We start from the raw sequence: 17,819 nt of genomic DNA, 5'->3' as shown, positions 1-17,819 counted from the left end.
CAGCCTCTCCGGGGAGGAGGGTGGGTGCATGTGAATCTATGAAAGATACCAATACTGGATAACTGCAGTTACAGGTAAGTAACTTATTTCTTATCCAGTATTGGGGTATCTTTCATAGATTCACATGCCTGAATCAGAATAGCAAGCAGTGCTCATATGGGTAATAGACACGTATCCATATATATACGCACGTGTATTAGTTGGTAAGCACTATAGATTGATTGATTTGAGAATTTATAAAGTGCACTATTGCCCATGAACGTCTTGGCGCTAAGTCGATGTAATGTCAAGGTCTGCCGGGGGATAGTGCTCCACTTAAAAACTAAACAGCCAGGATTTTACCTCTTTCCTGATTGTGAGCAGAGATGTGCTGTTTTTGATTGTAATAGGGAGAAGGTTCCAGGTCTTGGCTGCCTGAAGTAGGAAGCTCCCCCCCCCCCCACCCCCTAACTTGCTTACATTTGGAAACCTGAATCAGCTTTGCCTGGCTCGATCTCAGGTTTCTGGAAGGGCTGTATTTTTTCAAATGTGTTTTTAAAAAATGGGATCCTGACCCATGGAGGGCTTTATAAACCAGACAAAGTGACTTAAACTTTATTATCTTTCCAATAGGTAACCAATGGAGGGCTCCTAATCTATGGGCTACTGGCTCAGATTTTGGAATGTTCAGCATCCACTATAGTGGACGGTGGGTGGTGCTAATATATTACTTAGTATCCTCCTAAACATGAAAAAAGATGGTGTAAAGCAAACATTTTCCATTAATAAGAAAACAGTCAAAGATGCTATCTATAACATAGTAAACATAGATATGGTCATCTTAGTGTATATAACGACATTCACCAGTACATTGTAAGGAACTGAAAGTGGTTTACTTTAGGGAAACAGATTTCATAGTACTGCCGGTCCAACAGCTGCGTCAGCTCTGTGCGATGACTCAAGGCAGTAAAGCTGTGCGAACGTGTGGGTTGTCTTCCATGTTGCCGCTTTGCAGATCTTTTCAAGTGGCACTCAGGCAAATAGAGCAGCCGAGGCAGAGACTGCTCTAGTGGAATGCGCTCGTACAGTTCGTGATAAAGGCTTGCCAGCCTTGTCGTGGCAAAATTGTAGCGCATTTGCTACCCATCTAGCTATGGTAGCTCAGGTGACTGCAGTTCCCTGGCAGTTTTGGCCGTAAGCCACAAACAACTGATTTGATCTGCATATTTCTTTTGTCCGTTGAAAGTAAAACTTGAGACATCTTTTTATGTCCAGAGTGTGTAAAATTTTCAGCCGGCGTGGCTGGGTTAGGGAAAAAAGTTCTTAGGATCACTGGTTCATTCAAATGGAATTGAGAGGGCACCTTCGGAATAAACTTAGGGTTTGTTCTTAACAACACTGTCTCATTAGAAAAACGTAGGAAAGGATGAGATGTAGTGAACGCTTGTATTTCACTAACTCTTCTTGCTAAGGTGAGAGCCACAAGAAGGGCGACTTTCCAGGTTAAGAATTTTAGTTCCGTTTTGTGAATAGGTTCAAATGGTCTCCTCATCAACTGAGACAATACTACATTCAGTTGCCACTCTGGGGGTGGAGCCTTGACGGGTGGAAAAGTCCTAAACAGGCCTTTCATGAATTATTTCACTAATCTTGATGACCATAACGATGGGCAGTTGGGCAATTGCCTGTATCTCGAAACAGCAGCAAGGTGAACCCTAACCGAAGAATGTTTAAGACCAGATTTCGGTAAGAAGAGCAAATAAGGTAAGATTTCCTCAGCAGTAGAGAGAAAGGGATACAAGGCTTTGCGTCTGCACCATATACAGAAACGCTCCCACTTGAGTTTGTATGTTCTAATGGTGCTGCAGCTCTCGATTTAGCTAGGACTTCTTTACAATCCTGTGCAATGTTTAGGTCTTTAAATTCAAAGACTTCAGGAGCCAAGCATGTAACTGCAGTGTAGCTGGCTCCGGGTGCAACACTTGACCCTTGCTCCTGGTTAACAGTGTTGGCGTCCGGAGGAGGCGAATGGGCATCGTTTCTGACAACAGGTTAAATTCTGAGTACCAGTGTTGCCTGGGCCATCTGGGGGCTATGAGCAGAATGCAACAGAGTTCCCACTTGATCTTTGTGAGGACTCTGGGAATCAGTGGAATGGGGGGGGGGAAAGCATACGCATAGATCCCTGACCAGCACATCGAAAGCGCATTCCCTCGAGATCCTGGGAGAGGGAATCTGCTTGCGAAGAATCAGCATTTGGAATTGATCTGGGTTGCAAAGAGATCTAGTTCTGGCTTCCCCCATGTCGCAAATATCCTGTCCAGTTGTGATTGTTCCAGCTCCTACTTGTGACAGCTGTCGTTTGCTCTGCTCAGGGCATCCGCTAGGGTATTTCTTAAACCTGGAACATGTTCTGCTGTTAAAGAGATCTTGTGGAGCGTTAGCCAGTCCCAAAGTAGTTAGGCGTCTTGTGACAGCGATAGGGACTTGGTTCCTCTCTGTTTGTTGATTTAGAACATGCTCGTGGTGTTGTCTGTGCGGACTAGAACCGAGGATCCCTGAATCCGTGGGAGTAAAGCTTGGAGTGAGAGAGATATTGCTTTTAGCTCCAATCTGTTTATATGCATTTTGCACTGAGCTCCACTTCTCTTGAACTTGAAGGTCCTGCAAGTGTCCTCCCCAACCTTCCACGGCTGTTGTCACGACATAGTCTGGAATCACTGGGAGAAAAGAAAGCCCCTTGGATAGATTTGATTGCTGAGCCCACCAGAGGAAAGATTCATTAGTGGAGTGATATCTACTACATAGTCGAACAAGCCTTTGGTTTGTATCCACTGACATTGCAGCTCCTCCTGAAGAGGTCTCATGTGTAGCCGAGTCATTGGCACCAGGTCTATTGCCGATGAAAGCATTCCCAGTAGAGATTTGAACACCCTTACAGAAACTCACTTTTTTCTGGACAGTCTTAGTGCTAGCGTCTGCAATCGTTGTCTTTCCTGGGAAAGGAAGGCCTTGTTCTGAATTGTGTCCAGAATTGCTACCAGAAAAAACATTCTCTGGCTTGGAATGAGCGAGGATTTTTGATAGGCCTAATCGCTGGAACAGAGAAATGCAATCTCTCGTTGCCGCTTCCACTAGACGAACTGATGGCGCTTTCAGAAGTCAATCGTCTAGGTATGGAAATACCTGATGACCGCTGTTCCTTAATGCAGCTGCTACTGGAGCCATGAATTTCGTGAAAGTTCGTGGAGCTGATTTGAGGCCAAAAGGAAGGACTCGGAATTGGTAGTGGGTACCAGCCACTGTGAACCTGAGGAACTTTTTGTGCTTCGGGTGAATAGGGATATGGAAATACACATCTTCAAGGTCCAATGAAGTCATGAAGTCGCCACTGTTGAGGCGGCGCAAGATGTCTGCTAGAGTGACCATCCTGAATGTTTGAGGCTTCAAGAATTTGTTTAACTTTCTGAGGTCTAGGATAGGTCTTCACTCCTGATTTCTTGCGAATGAGGAAAAAACAGGAGTAGAAACCCTTCCTCCTCTGCGAAAAAGGGACCTTCTCTATTGCTCCTTTTTGGAGCATGATCTTTGCTTCGTTCTTGAGCAAATGCAGATGAGGGGGGTGCCATCCCCTGGGGGCGGAGGGGGGGGATGGTATTGGGTGGTATCTGAATAAACTCTGTGTGGCCGTGGGATACGAGATCTAGGACCCACTTGTCTGAAGTAATGTTGCGCCACTGGTGAAAATGCCTGGAGCGCTTCGCACCTTTCAAGGGGAAAGGAGCACTCACTGGTACCCGACTGAACTCATTGCTTGCAGCCAGAGTCGCGGCCTTGGGATGCTGGCTTCAGTCTCGAGCCTTGACGAGAGAAACCCGCCGTAGTTGGTTGGCGGTTATATTGTTTTTGATATCCCTGTCGAAAATGCAGTTGGTAAGACTGATAGTTCTAAGAACGCTGGTAATTGCCCTTGTAGTTTGGGAAACCTCGGCCTCGAACTCCCCAAAAGGGAACCTTGCGGTACTGGAGGGTACCTAAAGACCTAGCTGTGTATCTTTTTTAATTGTAGTCAAGGCCTCATCAATGTGACTACCAAACAGGCTATTCCCATCATAGGCCATATCCAGAATTTTGGATTGCACTTCCGGGCAGAAACTTGTTGCTTTCAGCCACCCTTGACGCCGTAGGACGGCAGCTCCCGCTAACGGTCTAAAACTGGTAGTGGCAATGTCCATAGCAATGTCAATCAGTTCCGACGCTGCTCTTTCTCCTTCAGTGATGATCTTGGTAAACTCATCCTTATTTGCTTCTGGGAGGAAGGATTTCATCTCCCCTACATCAGACCATAGCTGTCGATCGTATCTGCTCAAGGTTGCTAGAGCGTTAGCCGTGCTTACAGAAATCACCGCCATTGATGAAAATTTCTTTCCGATTATGTCGAGACGCCTACCATCTTTATCCGGTGGGGAGGTAATAGGAGCAGACGGATTCTTCGATCGTCTGAGCCGCCTGAGAAATTACTGAATCCGCCTTGGGGTGACCTGTTAGACAGGCAGGAGAGTCCTCAGGGGCTCTATACTTCTTATCCAGTCTTGGCAACACAGGGACCACAGAGGCAGCCGTTTTCATCACCTTCACCCCTTCCTTCAAAATGTGATCGATGATGGGTATGGACCTCACAATTTTTCTGGATTGTTCTTTAAAATCATATAAAAAACAGTCTTCCTGATCCACAACTGCTGGCAAGTGGAACCTATTATGGTGGTGATGGTGTTGGTATCACGTAGTCATCCCAATCGTCTGAGGGTGTCGTAGGGTCAGGAATCTCACCCTCTTCCGGCTCCTCTTCAGAGGTAGCAGGGTCCTCTTGTGGAGGCATAGGGATAGTGGGATTTGGCATAACAGTAGGCGGCAGTAGTGGTAAAACTACTGGGTGTGGTGGAGGCACTTTAACTTCCTGTTCTTGAGGGGGCAACCTCTTTCTGTAATCCTGCAGCATACTTTGGAGGTCTAATAGGAACGCTGATGGAAATTGGGCAGGTGGTTGCATAGGCTGCTCAAATTATCTATATTGCCGGTAGTGAGTAGCAGGGGCTTCATACTGTTGGTAGTAGTGCTCCTCCTAACCATAGTCATCGTCCTCCTAACATTTAACATTCAGCTGCGAGGGGCTATAAGCCGCTCCAAATTGACCCTCTTCATCGTCCGTATCTTCCACATCAAGAAGACTGCTGGGAGGCAAAGGTGAAATCTTTGGGGTTTTAAACTCCATGCGCGCCCTCTGCAATACCGGCGTTGAAAAGCTGGCCTACATAACTGCAGGGGAAATTCTCGTCGTCGACGGATCCGTCGTTGACGGTAGTATTGCTGCCGTCGACGATGTCGTCATCGACTATGGTATCGTCGTCGACAACGGTGCCATCGACGGCTATCGTAGCTGAGAGTGATGCTGTCGTCGGCGATGGCCTTCTAGACGACGAATGGCTTGTCAACGGTGCGGTCGACGTCAAAGCTCTCGATTTAAGCCTTCGAAGAAAGGAGGTGTCGTAGACGATAAAGGCAATGTCGATGGTATGGAACCCCTTAAGACTTGCCGTCGAAACGGTAATCGTTGCCCAAGGTCTGGAAGATGACATAGTCGTCGTTGTGGCGGTTGAAGAAGTAACAGGCAAGGTTATTGAACTTGCTGAGGTGGTTGTCTTCCCAGATTTCGTCCTAGAAGTTCCTGCTGGCTGAGGGGCTAAAATCCCTGAGGAGACACTATATTTTTTTCTCCTGATTAAGGGATTCTTTTGCCATGAGAGAGGTTTTAGGTTGTTTCCTTTTTTCCTCAGGCTGTCCCTCAGGCGACCTCTGTCTCTTATGAGACCTGGAGGAAGTATCACTTTCCGCATCTAAAGTGTCATTCTTATTTTTTTTCCATAATAAAAGCCGCCCTTCTATATCCCTCAGAGTTTTAGATGGGAAAATGCGGCATATCTTACAGTGCCTTGCTTCGTGCTTTGGGTAAAGACAATAAATACAGTCTTTGTGGGCATCATCAATGTGAACGTTCTTTTTTCCCACAGGACTGGCAAGGCCAGAATAATCCTTTAGAAGCCGACATAATCCTGATAAAGTATAAGATATACACTTATCTGACTCTGTAGAACTGAGCCAAGCTCAGGGAGACTCCCTTACACAACAAAGTGTGGTGAAAATTTGAGTAAATCAGCCTCTCTTGGGAAGGTTCTACAGGGTGCTGGTATCTGATTGGTAGTGCTTTTCAGTTTGGTCCTTAACTACAAAAAGAGACTAATAGGCTATACAATGCATGTTTGCATCTATTAGGCCTATGTTTTTTTTACTATTTACTGCTATGTTATTTGTACCGTGGGACTCGCACTACGACGACAGGGAATGATTCAGGCATGCGAATCTATGAAAGATACCCCTATACTGGATAAATGATGGTAACTTTTGGGGCACAGCAAAGGAATAAATAAAGTGGTGAAAGCATTTGAAGATGATTAATTGGACACAAGAATATTTATTTCATAGCAAGCAAATTGTATTTATAAGTTTATAGAAGAGTATGTATTATATCTATAGGTATAATAAAGTGTTCATTTAGAATGAAGCTGATTTTACTGCATATAGTCACTTACCAAATCAGCTACTGTGTGGGCAAGCATTTCTTTGCTATTGCATTAGAATTGCTAGAGTCAATGTCAAAGTTCATGTAAGCACTAGCAATGTGTGTATTGAATCTAATGAACTTGACCAATCTACAACCATTTCTTCAATCTAAGAGTGAACCTTGCATGCAACGGAAAGAATGGAAGGAGTATTTTTTTTATTATATGAAGAGAAAGTACTGTTATATTGCCTAGGTCCTGGTGGTCTTAAAACAATCAGATAGAGAAGAAACCACCTGAAAGAGATGATGTCTTTACACATGCATGCTCATTTTTGGCCAATTGTATGTGTGGCTGTAGACAGGTAAACATTTTTCCAACGTAAACATGGACAAAAACGAAAGTGTGGATGAAAATGTATCAGCATTAAGGGCATTGGCATTAGCATGCAGATCTGGGATTTTACAAGCGAAATTTATCCGAAACAAAATAATTATGCAAGCAAGCAATCCTAATAAACTGCTATCGCTGTGGCTCTGGGGAGCATTTAGCGCATTTCATGAAATGTAAAGCAAAGTATCAAAAGTGCGCACTTTATGGTATGATTGGTATTTTGCAAAAATGTATAGAAAGAAAAATGCTAACTACAATGATAGGGTACAGCGCGTGCAGGAAGATAACGAAGGAAACTCTGAGGTATCAGAAGATTTAGATTCCTTTAATGTAAACTGTGTTTTGCATATATTATGACATTTTGGATGTTAACCTTGCTAGGGTTAAAAAAAAACTGTGTGTGGAGTGAACACGGGTGGAATGTTGCTGAAAGTGGTAGTTGATTTTAGGTCACCTTTTACCATCGTAAGTGAAGACATTTGGAAACGTAACTTTGTTGACAAACTGGGTGCTCATCTTGACAAATCTAATATTAATGCAAAAAGCTATACATGGGACAGAATTGATTTTATTGGATCCAGGAATCTTGAATTCCAATTTAAGAACAGGAAAGTGGGGGCGTGGCTTGGTGCGTCAAGATGGCAGTCGCACTCAGAGTGCTCTGGACATCTTCGTCATACGCGCCACGATCCATCGTCATCAGCCCTTCTACAGCCCTGTGCTCTACCATCGCAGCCTCCACCTCGGTCTGCGCTACACGACGAGGTGTCAGACGCTGTTTTACCTGCACATGGAGAGGGATCTCTGCTTCGGCCTTTGGCGTACCCCCACCTAAGATGGCAACGACTGTCCCCTGAGGCCCTTTTCTCCGTCAACGCCTTGCAGCGCGGCCTCAATCGGCTGGTGGCAGAAATCCCGGCACTGCACTCCTGTTCCCCTGCTGAGTCCCCAACATCGTGGAGACTGGGTGCCGGGTGGTCCCACATCAGATCTGGGGAGCGACCTTCCTTCCCCCATCCGTACGTGCCCTCCGACTCCACTGGTTTGGCTTGCGGCGCCGGAGTTGGAGACCCATGCTGAGGCGCACGACAGCCGGAGGATCGGCCACTAATTCGAGCGACGGGGTACCAGAGCCTGCATACCTTTGGCCACGCCTGGACCCATGCCCTTGGAGACCCCCGCCAGGCTGCTGCCGCGGGTCGGGGCTGAATACGTTGGCTTTGGGGCCCGGGACGGAAGGTCTCTGGGCCACCGCCATCGTATTCTTCTTTTTAGCTCCCGCCCCCCCCTGAGGCGGACGTGCATCCTGCAGCCTCCTACCGGTGCCCCGTTGTACGGCCGGATCCCGCTGGGCCTTTTTAGAGACCCAGAAATCTTAAAGCAACAACGCGGACCTCCTATGCCGCACCTCGTGCCAGTTCCTATATGTGCGAACACTGTGCAGACTACCCCTACGCCAGCCATTGAGTGGCGTCACTGTACTCCAGATCAAAAAATCATGTGACAAATGGGGGTGCGCAGCTCAAAAAGTCCAATAGGCCAGCGTGGATAGAAAACTAACTTCTTTAGTCAAAACTAATTCTTATAAAAATCATTGGGTTTAGACAATCCAGCCAATGTGGTTGGAGGACCGGAGCAGAGGTGGGTGCCTGCTTGCCTGCGTGGGGGAGGGTGCGCGGAAGGGCCCTCAGCATCATCCATACGCCCCCCCCCTCCTACTCTACAGTATTGTCCACTGCGATCCTGGCCTGGGCTTGCGGGGTCTGGACGCTCAGATCCGCGCTGCACCGGGTGCTGAAAGCCACCTACTGGGAGGTGAAATCGGCCGCACTTGTCGAGCGGCGAGGAGTCCTGGGTGTGTATGCCCCCTCCGCCACTCCCTCTCCTCGGCCCCGGGCCTGCAGCACCCTGCAAATCACTGTGGGCCTCTGCCACTGGGGCCCGCTTGACCTGCTTTGGGACTCCGACTCCTGCATCGTTCCCACCACCTTTGAAGGAGTGAGTAATATCAGACGCACCCATTGAGCGGCGTGGGGTCCTCAACACGGCCCCCCCCACCCTCCTCCCACCGGTTCCTCATCTCGGCGCTGCTCCTGAAAGGACCTGATCGGGCCCTGATCGCCTGAACTTGTGCTTCCGGCCCTGTAGCCCCAACCTGGGTACACTCCCATTATCGCAGGAGACCCGCAGGGGAAGGCGGAACCGGCCGCATCCATCGAGCGGTGAGGGGCCATCCTCCCCTCTTTACTTTGGCCTGGTAGCGCCCTCCTAGACTGGGTGGGGAATCAATCTTCTTGGATCACCCGCCATATTGGGCGGCGGGGGCAGGGTGTCCGGACTTGCCAGGTCCAGAGTATTGATGGCTTGGACACTGGGCCTCTCGGGAGGGGGAGGAAGGGGAGGGAACGGACCGTCTGCCTCGTGAGCCTGTACCCTCTCTGCCGACTGGACATCCAGGTTCCTACGTTCCCGGCCGAGATGGGTAGAGACCGTGCCCCAAAGACGCCCACTACGTAGACGCAAACCAAAATAGACCAGTATACCACCGCCGAGCGGAACCCAGCGGAAAGGGCATCTGGAGGCTCCTCCCTCTCCTAGGGTGATCTCTCGACCATCCTGCAGGCTATCGCCACCTCCCAGGTCTCGGTGGAGAGCAAGCGAGGTCTGGGTGGACATAGCCCTTATCCGCCAAGACCTTCGTAACGCCACGGCGAGGATTTCGAAGGCGGAGTCGCGCCTCTCCACGGTTGAGGATGAGCTAGGACAGCTTAAGACCCAGGTGGCCCACCTGCAGAATCACAACTCGGAGTTGCACCGTCGAGCAGAGGATGCCTGAAAACAGCTTGCGGCGAAACAACTTACACTTAATAGGTTTCCCGGAAGGGGTTGAGCAAGGCCAGGCGGACGCCTTCGTGGAGACATGGGTGAAGTCATGGATACCCAAAGATGCTCTCTCGGTTTGGTTTGCAATTGAGCACACCCATCGCTCCCAGACGCCTAAACCTCCTCCCGGGGCACCATCCCATCATCATCAAGATCCTTAACTTCCCGGGACAGAGATGCCATCCTTAGGGAGGCCCAGGCACAGGATCCCCTGAAATAGCAAAATAGCACTATTATGTTCTTCCCGGACTATACGAGGGAGGTACAGGCCCAGCGTCATACATATGCAGACGTCAAACAAATACTCTGCAATCTGGGACAGCGATATGGTCTCATCTTCCCGGCCAGAGTTGTCTTTCAGGGTAAGACCATCTTTTTTGACACCCTGCAGGCTGCCTGGACTTGGCTCACTGAAGAAAGACCTCTGCGGATCCGGCCTGCTTCCCCTCCCACCCTGTCTGGTCCTTAACAAATACACTCATCACCTCCTAAGCCACAATGGAGACACACCTGGTCCCGCAGGAGGGGGGAGGGGGAACGGCGGGGAGGGGCATCGCAGTCACCGGGCCTTGAGTCCCAGTTGCTGAATTCTTCCGAGGCTCCCCCGACGCTCGACAACCACATCCACGCCAGCTCGATGGACGAACTAAGCCGTGGTCTGGACCCACCTGGGGCATTGCGCCCCGCCTTGTCGGACTCAGATCTTTTTAGAAGCCGTGCGCTCCAGGGATCCGGTGAGGGTGCGGGAATCTGATTTCTGGAGGCCCACGGGGCAAGTATTGAGACAGAACTCTTGCGATACTTTACATTTATAAGCAGCTGATGACATCATGGCTTCCATCAATATGGAGGGGTCCATCATTGCCTCGAACTGTCCTGCTAAACGTTTTAGCTTAGCTATTTGTTATTGTTGACTTATTTTTCTTTTCAGGGCGACAGATGCTTCAGTTCCAGAAGTATAGGGTGGGGGGAGTTGTCCTTCAAATTGTTTTTGTCCTGCCTCCGTTTGAGCCATTGCTTTATGTTTTTAACGGCAGCCTGACATTTGCACACAGGATCGCCATTGAAAGGCGGCATATCACCTTGCGCATGCCACACCTTTCTGCCCTGGCTGCAGTACACTGCTCCCCCTGGGACCCGGGCTCCTTCAGTCCGCCTCCATCTCACACATGACCCAGATGCCCGCCAGCAGTAGGTTCCTCCACGTCCTGTCTTGGAACGTGAATGGCTTGCTGGACCGTATCAAACGTGCAGTGGTCCTCAAGTAAGCCCACTGCCTCCATCTCACACATGACCCAGATGCCCACCAGCAGTAGGTTCCTCCACGTCCTGTCTTGGAACGTGAATGGCTTGCTGGACCGTATCAAACGTGCAGTGGTCCTCAAGTAAGCCCAACGCCACACACCAGACATTCTACTTCAGGAGACCCTCCTCCTGGGAACCCACTGCCAATTCCTAACAAGGTACGTGTTTGACAGGGTGTGGCACTTCAGCTTTACACGGGGCTCCCGGGGAGTGTCCATAATAATCCAGAGGGGTCTTCCCTGCACATGTGAAGACCGACACACAGGGTCGCTACGTGACCGTATCTGGTGGGCTCGAAGGCCACATCCTGAACCTAGTCTCAACATACATCCCACCCGCTACACTCCCCTCCACTCTCCATCACCTTACAGCTAGTCTCTGCCCTGCCCCTGGGTCAGACAGTAATTGGGGGCGACTTTAATGCAGTTATGCAACCGTCGCTTGACCCGACTGGAGAACCATCCCCATTGCGCCTATCCCACACCAAGAAGCTGTCAGATTGGTCGGCTGCTCTTGGTCTGTGCGACGCCTGGAGGGTTTGGAACCCCCGCGGGAAACGATATACCCACACCTCGGCGGCCCACCATTCTCAATCTCGCATCGATTTGCTCCTCCTGCCTGCCACTGATGGCTAACATGTCTCCAACATCTCTATCCTCCCCCACGGAATTTTGGACCATTCAGCTATTTCGTTACGCTTAGGAGGCGCCGCTGACGGGACATGGAATGCGTGTTTTTTACAAGACAAAGAGATTAAGGAAGCGCTTGTGGTGAAGCTGCAGCACTATTTTCTTATTAACCAGGGATCGGTCCCCTCCCCGGGCACACACTGGGAGGCCGGTAAGGCCACCATACGTGGCATAGCCAGAGGCCTAGTGCACAGACCGTTCGCCTGACCCAACTTGAGGCACAGGCCACGCGGCTGGAACTGACCCTCACAGATACGGCCGAAGCCCAACCCTCTAACAGCTGGCAGAAATCAGAGATGAAATCCGTCAGATCTCCCCCGATTCGGCCAAGATGCTGTGGCGCTCCTCTGTGGCCCGTGTTTACAGATGGGGTGATAAAAACGGAAAGCTGCATCACACCTTGGTTTCCTACCCCAGGGCCAACAGAATCATCCTCGAAATCCGGGACGCCGCTGCAACCCACAACTGCACTTCACGGGCTATTGCCCAGGCTTTTGCGGGCTACTATGCCCAGCTGTATTCAGCTCCCTGGGGCCTCTCTGGTCGATTTGCTGAGGCAGGCGGCTGTCCGGCTCCCCTGCTTTACCACGGCAGAATCGACTGATCTCGACCTCACATTTACCCCAGAGGAGATACAAGGGGCCATTTCTTTGTTGAATCCAAGACACCAGGGCCGGAAGGCTTCCCGCAGGAGTACTACGTGGCGTATAAAGATTGGTACCCCAATCGGTAGACCTCTTCCGGCATGTGGCTGAGGAGGGCTCCTTTCCCCCAGAGACCAATGTGGCTACTATTGTGGTCATCCCGAAGACCTAGCCACCTTCTTCCTGTTGTGCGGATCACCATCCGATCTCTTTAATTAGCACTGAAATTAAGATTTTTGCCGCACCCCTAGCCCAACGTCTCCGTCCCCTTTTGCACAAACTGGTCCACCCAGACCAATGTGGCTTCATGTCGGCTCTGCATATGGCGCCTCCATCTCCCCCTGGCACGCCGCCACAGCCTAACACCCTACCTGGTACTGCTACTTATAGATTTTGAGAAGGCCTTTGATACGGTTGACTGGAAATACCCGGAGGACGTCCTCGTGTCGATGGGATTCGGTCCTCCTTTCCAACAACTCATCCATGTCCTGTACTCCAACCCCAAAGCCAGGGTCTTTACCAACAGGGCCTTCTCAGAGGCATTTCAAATCCGGAGAGGCACGCGTCAGGGGTGCACCCTCTCACCTCTTTTATTCGCGCTGGCAATGGAGCCTCTGGCCTGCCTCATACGTAATGACTACCAAATCCGGGGCAGGTCCTGGGACCCCCACCAAGTAGACATAATCGTCCTGCTTTTCTTGGCTGACACGGAATGCTCCGGTCCCCGCTGCCTGGAGGTGCTCCGGGCCTTTGAGAATGTCTCAGGCCTGCTACTCAACCTGGATAAGTCCACTCTGATCCCCCTCCATTTTTAAAGGGCTTGCTTTGATTGGCAGTCTAATAAGCACTATGTTTGGTCTTTAAAGCCCTCCATGGAAACGGGCCAGAATATCTGCAACAACGACTACACTGGTATACACCGAACAGATCATTAAGGTCATCAGTTGGAAAACTGGTGATGGTGCCATTGGTTAAAAAAGCCAGTTGGGGGGCAGAAGCTTTGTAGCAAATGCTGCCAAGGCATGGAGCGACCTCCCAGTACACCTCAGGAGTATGACTAATCTACTTGCCTTTAGAAAAGCGTTAAAAACATGGCTCTTCACTAATTAATATCGTTGGCATCTCTTCCATCCTCAATCTTTTGGCAGGACTCCATACAGCGCCAGGACACCTTCGGGAAGCAGTAGCGCTCTAGAAATGTCAATAACAATAATATCCCTCAGGAGACAATCGTTCAAATACCTTGGGATCTGGGTGACTCTGCTCCTGGAGCTGGAATGGGCCCTCAATATTACCCCCCTGGTCACGAAAGACAAAAATTACCTTGAGCGTTGGCAAACCCTGCCACTTAATCCTCTTGGAGGTGGGGAGGGGGTCAGTGAGAGGTCGCGTATTGCCCTAGCCCGCTGCCGGATCCCGCCCTTTGATGGAGGCATGGGTATGACTAATCTCCACCTCTGCAACTTGGCTACCAGACTCCTCGAGGAGGAGGGGTGTCATGGATATACCGCTCCCTAGTGAACAATGCCCCACTACCCTGGACTTGCTGCGGACCCGCTGGGAGGGATGGTTGGGCCCCCTAGAAGAGGCAGACTGGCGCGACACCCTTATGGCTCCCAAAACCCTTACGACCTCTTCTAAACTCAGTCTCATTCAACTTTACTATCTCCACATGGCCTATCTCACTCCTGTGTGCCTACATAAGGCGGAACTGCGCACCTCCCCGGACTGCACACCATGTGGCCAAGCTCCAGCTGATTTTTACCACATGGTCTGGTTGTGTCGGGCCTTGCCCCGTTCTGGTCTGGAGTGGAGTCTGAGCTTACGCAGACTCTGGGTTGGCAGGTTCCCCACGATCCCATGCACCTTCTCCAGGGGGTGTTTGGTGGGTTGGACGGCTCTGGAGCCGACCAGCACTTTCTGGGCACGACGGTTGCTGTGGACAAGCGAGATATTGCAGCAGCCTGGGCTCAAGCCAAAACCCCTACCCTGCGAAAGTGGCACCGAGGGGTGGACTGGTGCGCGTCCCAGGAGGGACCTCTGAGGCCTGGGGATGTCCTAGGAGGTTCCTCAAGGTATGGGGCAAGTGGCTTAACTTGTTGTTTTAAATTATTTCCTCTGAGTTTCTCATGCACCAATGTATTGCCTTTCAGCCGGGATGGCTTGCTTGAATAATCCTTTCATGGCTTTGGCTATTACTGTCTGTGGGAGATGGATATTGATTTACCATGCTGACTGTGTGCTGTCCTTTTGTTTGTTTTTCAAATGCTAATAAACTTGATTATCAAAAAAAAGAATAGGAAACCAAATTGTAAGCTATTTGTAGCAAGAAAAGGACCTTCTGTCCTTGGCTGGAGTGATCAGGGTCAACTGGGAATTATTCTCAAATCCAATTGCGCTGATCCTGTTCTTTCTATCAACAAAATAGATAAGAATTGTACAGAATTTATCTAGGAGTTCCCAGAAGTTGTTTTGGTTACAGTTGGGTTGTTAAATGATTTTGAACACGGAATTGAATTGGAACACAATGATAAACCATGTATCTACAAAGTCAGACATTTGCCTATTTCAATCAGGTATGAAGTAAACAGGGAACTTAAAAAGTTGTTAACAGATAGCATCATAGAACAGGTGTAGTGTGCTGAATGGGTTTCTCCGTTCGTAGTTATTAAACGCCCCAATGGTAAGGTTAGATTATGCAGTGACCTTAGGGATCTAAAAAAAAAACGAAATTCTAGATCTGCCTTTGTCTTGTCTACAATGGAATAAACTTGAATGATTCGATATGGCCACAACTGTGAATTAATTCTTGAAAAATTTGCGAATGGAATCTGATTAATCGATTGTGTTCTCTCAACATTAAAGTGTGAGGGTAAAAGTAACGGCAGTTTGGTGTGCTTCGGTGCATTTGTCTTACAGTTTGCTCTAGACTGCGGCTGCAGGTTTAGCAAATTTGTACCCAAGGTGGGTGGGTAATATGGCACCATGAGAGCACCCATGTATGATGACATGTTATAAATTCAATGCTTCAATTTAATATAACTGACCTATAGATGTGCAGATCTGGAAGCATATCCACCTAATGTACATATGTATAACTATAGATCAGTTTCCCTTACCTTGCATCAACAAGATGTTTACAGTCACTAAAGGCATGTGTTGGTTCTCGACAACTGACTTAAAATCAGCATACCACCAGGTACCCTTACATGCTGACAGCAAAAACTACACAGCGCTCATTGCACCATTTGGTTGTTTCCAGTTCACCAGGTTACCTTTTGGATTGGCATCTGCTGCTGCTCTCTTTCAGAGAATAATGACTAATATTTTTGAAGGGGTGGTTCGCGTGAACTTTTTTCAGGATCATTATCTTGGTCATGGGTAGCAATAAAGAGGAACACAATGCCAGACTGAAACAAGTTTTAAAGATCTTGATACAGAAAGGTTTGACGGTGGAGCTGAACAAGTGCAAGCTTGCACAAAAAGATGTCATGTACTGAGAATAGATGAAAAGGCTGAGGAAGATAGATTGGCATGGATCTCAATGTTGACGGACCTACAGGAGGGTGGAGAGTCTGCTTCCGAGTGGGACTCAGTAAGGGAACACTCTTAATAGCACAAGGCAAATTAAGATAAAATCTAGCAAACATAATAATCCATACAAAACATGAAAGAAGTATGTAGGCGATTAGGATCTCCAGACTGGCACTGAAAGGAAGGGATGGGGAGTGAGTTAGGGGATGTTCGGTTAATGATTTTATTGTATCAAATAAATTGGCCAAAATGTATAATGGGAGACAAAAAGACATACAGTGGATGAAAACGACAGATGGAGTATCTGTAAAATATAAAACGGAATGTGATATGAACAAACCAGAATGCAAACAATCTAATTGGAGGTATATTCTGTATACTGAAACTGTTGTTTCATGATGTATTCCAGTATGAATAAAGTGTAAAATGCCAATAAACAAACTTAAAGAAAAAAAAAATGATGTCATGTCTTTAGAGCATAGCATAAGCAAGGATGGCATAAAACCTAAGCAAGGTCTAGTTGATGCAATTGTTAATGCACACAGTTTCACAGGAAAGGATGATGTCAGGGCGTTCCTTGGACTTACTGAGTACTATTCAAAATGTATTAAAAATTTCTCTGAGAAAACATACCACATTCAACAACTCCCTAAAAACAGAGTGATATTTGAGTTGTCCATGGTATGCCAGGAATCATTTGACAAAATGAAATCGGAGATTTGCAATGCACCTTTTCTCAAAGGTTGTGATCCGGCAGCCCAGATCAAGGTAACAGTTGATGCCAGCAATAAAGGTTTGGGGACAGTTCTGTCGCAACATGACAGTGAAAATAAAGAGTGGGTTGTTGCTTTTGCTTCACGTTCACTTCCTTCGGTTGAAGAAAAATATTCAGTGATTGAGCATGAAATGTTAGCTTGTACATGAACACAATCATTTTTGCTTCTATGTTTGGGGATTTCATGTACTCCTACGTTCAGATCATAAGCCCCTAACAAACATATTGTCCACTGCTGGTCTCCAGAATACCTCCCCAGAATCAGAAAAATGTCTGTGAAGTTACTTGATTATACCTATGATGTGGAGTGTTGGCCAGGGGTCAAGAATAGAGTAGCAGATTCCCTGAGCAGGTTGCCATTACCCCTAGAGGAAGTCAATGGACGGTTTCAGGATGACAATGACAAAGTGGCTTTGCTTTTCAGTGTTAGATTAGAAGGCATTCGACTTTCTGAGTGGAAAAATCACTTGTTCAAAGATAATGAGTAGCAGAGAATTTGTGAATATATTACCAAGGTTTGGCCACACAAAAGAAATCTTAAAATGGAAGAAAGAATCTTTTGGGAAGTAAGAAATTAGTTGTATGTTGAGGATGGCTTACTATTTTAGATCTGGTAAAGTGATCCCACCAGTCAGCTTACGAAAAAGAGTAGTAAGACTAAGCCATGAAGGACACCTTGGCATTTCAAAAACTAACCAAAGGGTGAATAGTAATTATTGGTGGCCAGGTCTTGACAAACACATTGAGTTGTTAGTCAGAGAGTGAATTGCTTGTAATGATTCTGATAAGAGCCTCAAAACCTTCAAAGCTCCATTGAGTCCCATTGAATGTCCCAGTATGTCATGGGAGACAGTTGGATTAGACATTGTTGGCCCAGTTGAAGGTCAGAATGGAGTGTATAAATACATAGTACTTGTTGATCATTTTTTAAAATGGTCTGAAATCAGAATTGATCATAATGAAGACTGTGCAAATATAATTTCTTTCCTAGACAAGTTAT

At 48.0% G+C, this 17,819-nt stretch overlaps 1 protein-coding gene across 1 annotated transcript in view; it reads right to left on the bottom strand.

The window, feature by feature from the left end:
• The window catches only part of IPO4 (importin 4), a 3,494,625-nt gene that overhangs the window by 2,245,744 nt on the left and 1,231,062 nt on the right, over positions 1 to 17,819 (bottom strand). The window lies entirely within an intron of this gene.

This window comes from Triturus cristatus, chromosome 1_1 (genome assembly GCF_964204655.1).
Source record: "Triturus cristatus chromosome 1_1, aTriCri1.1, whole genome shotgun sequence".
Taxonomy (NCBI): domain Eukaryota; kingdom Metazoa; phylum Chordata; class Amphibia; order Caudata; family Salamandridae; genus Triturus; species Triturus cristatus.
This window is presented reverse-complemented; position numbering and strand designations above follow the sequence as displayed.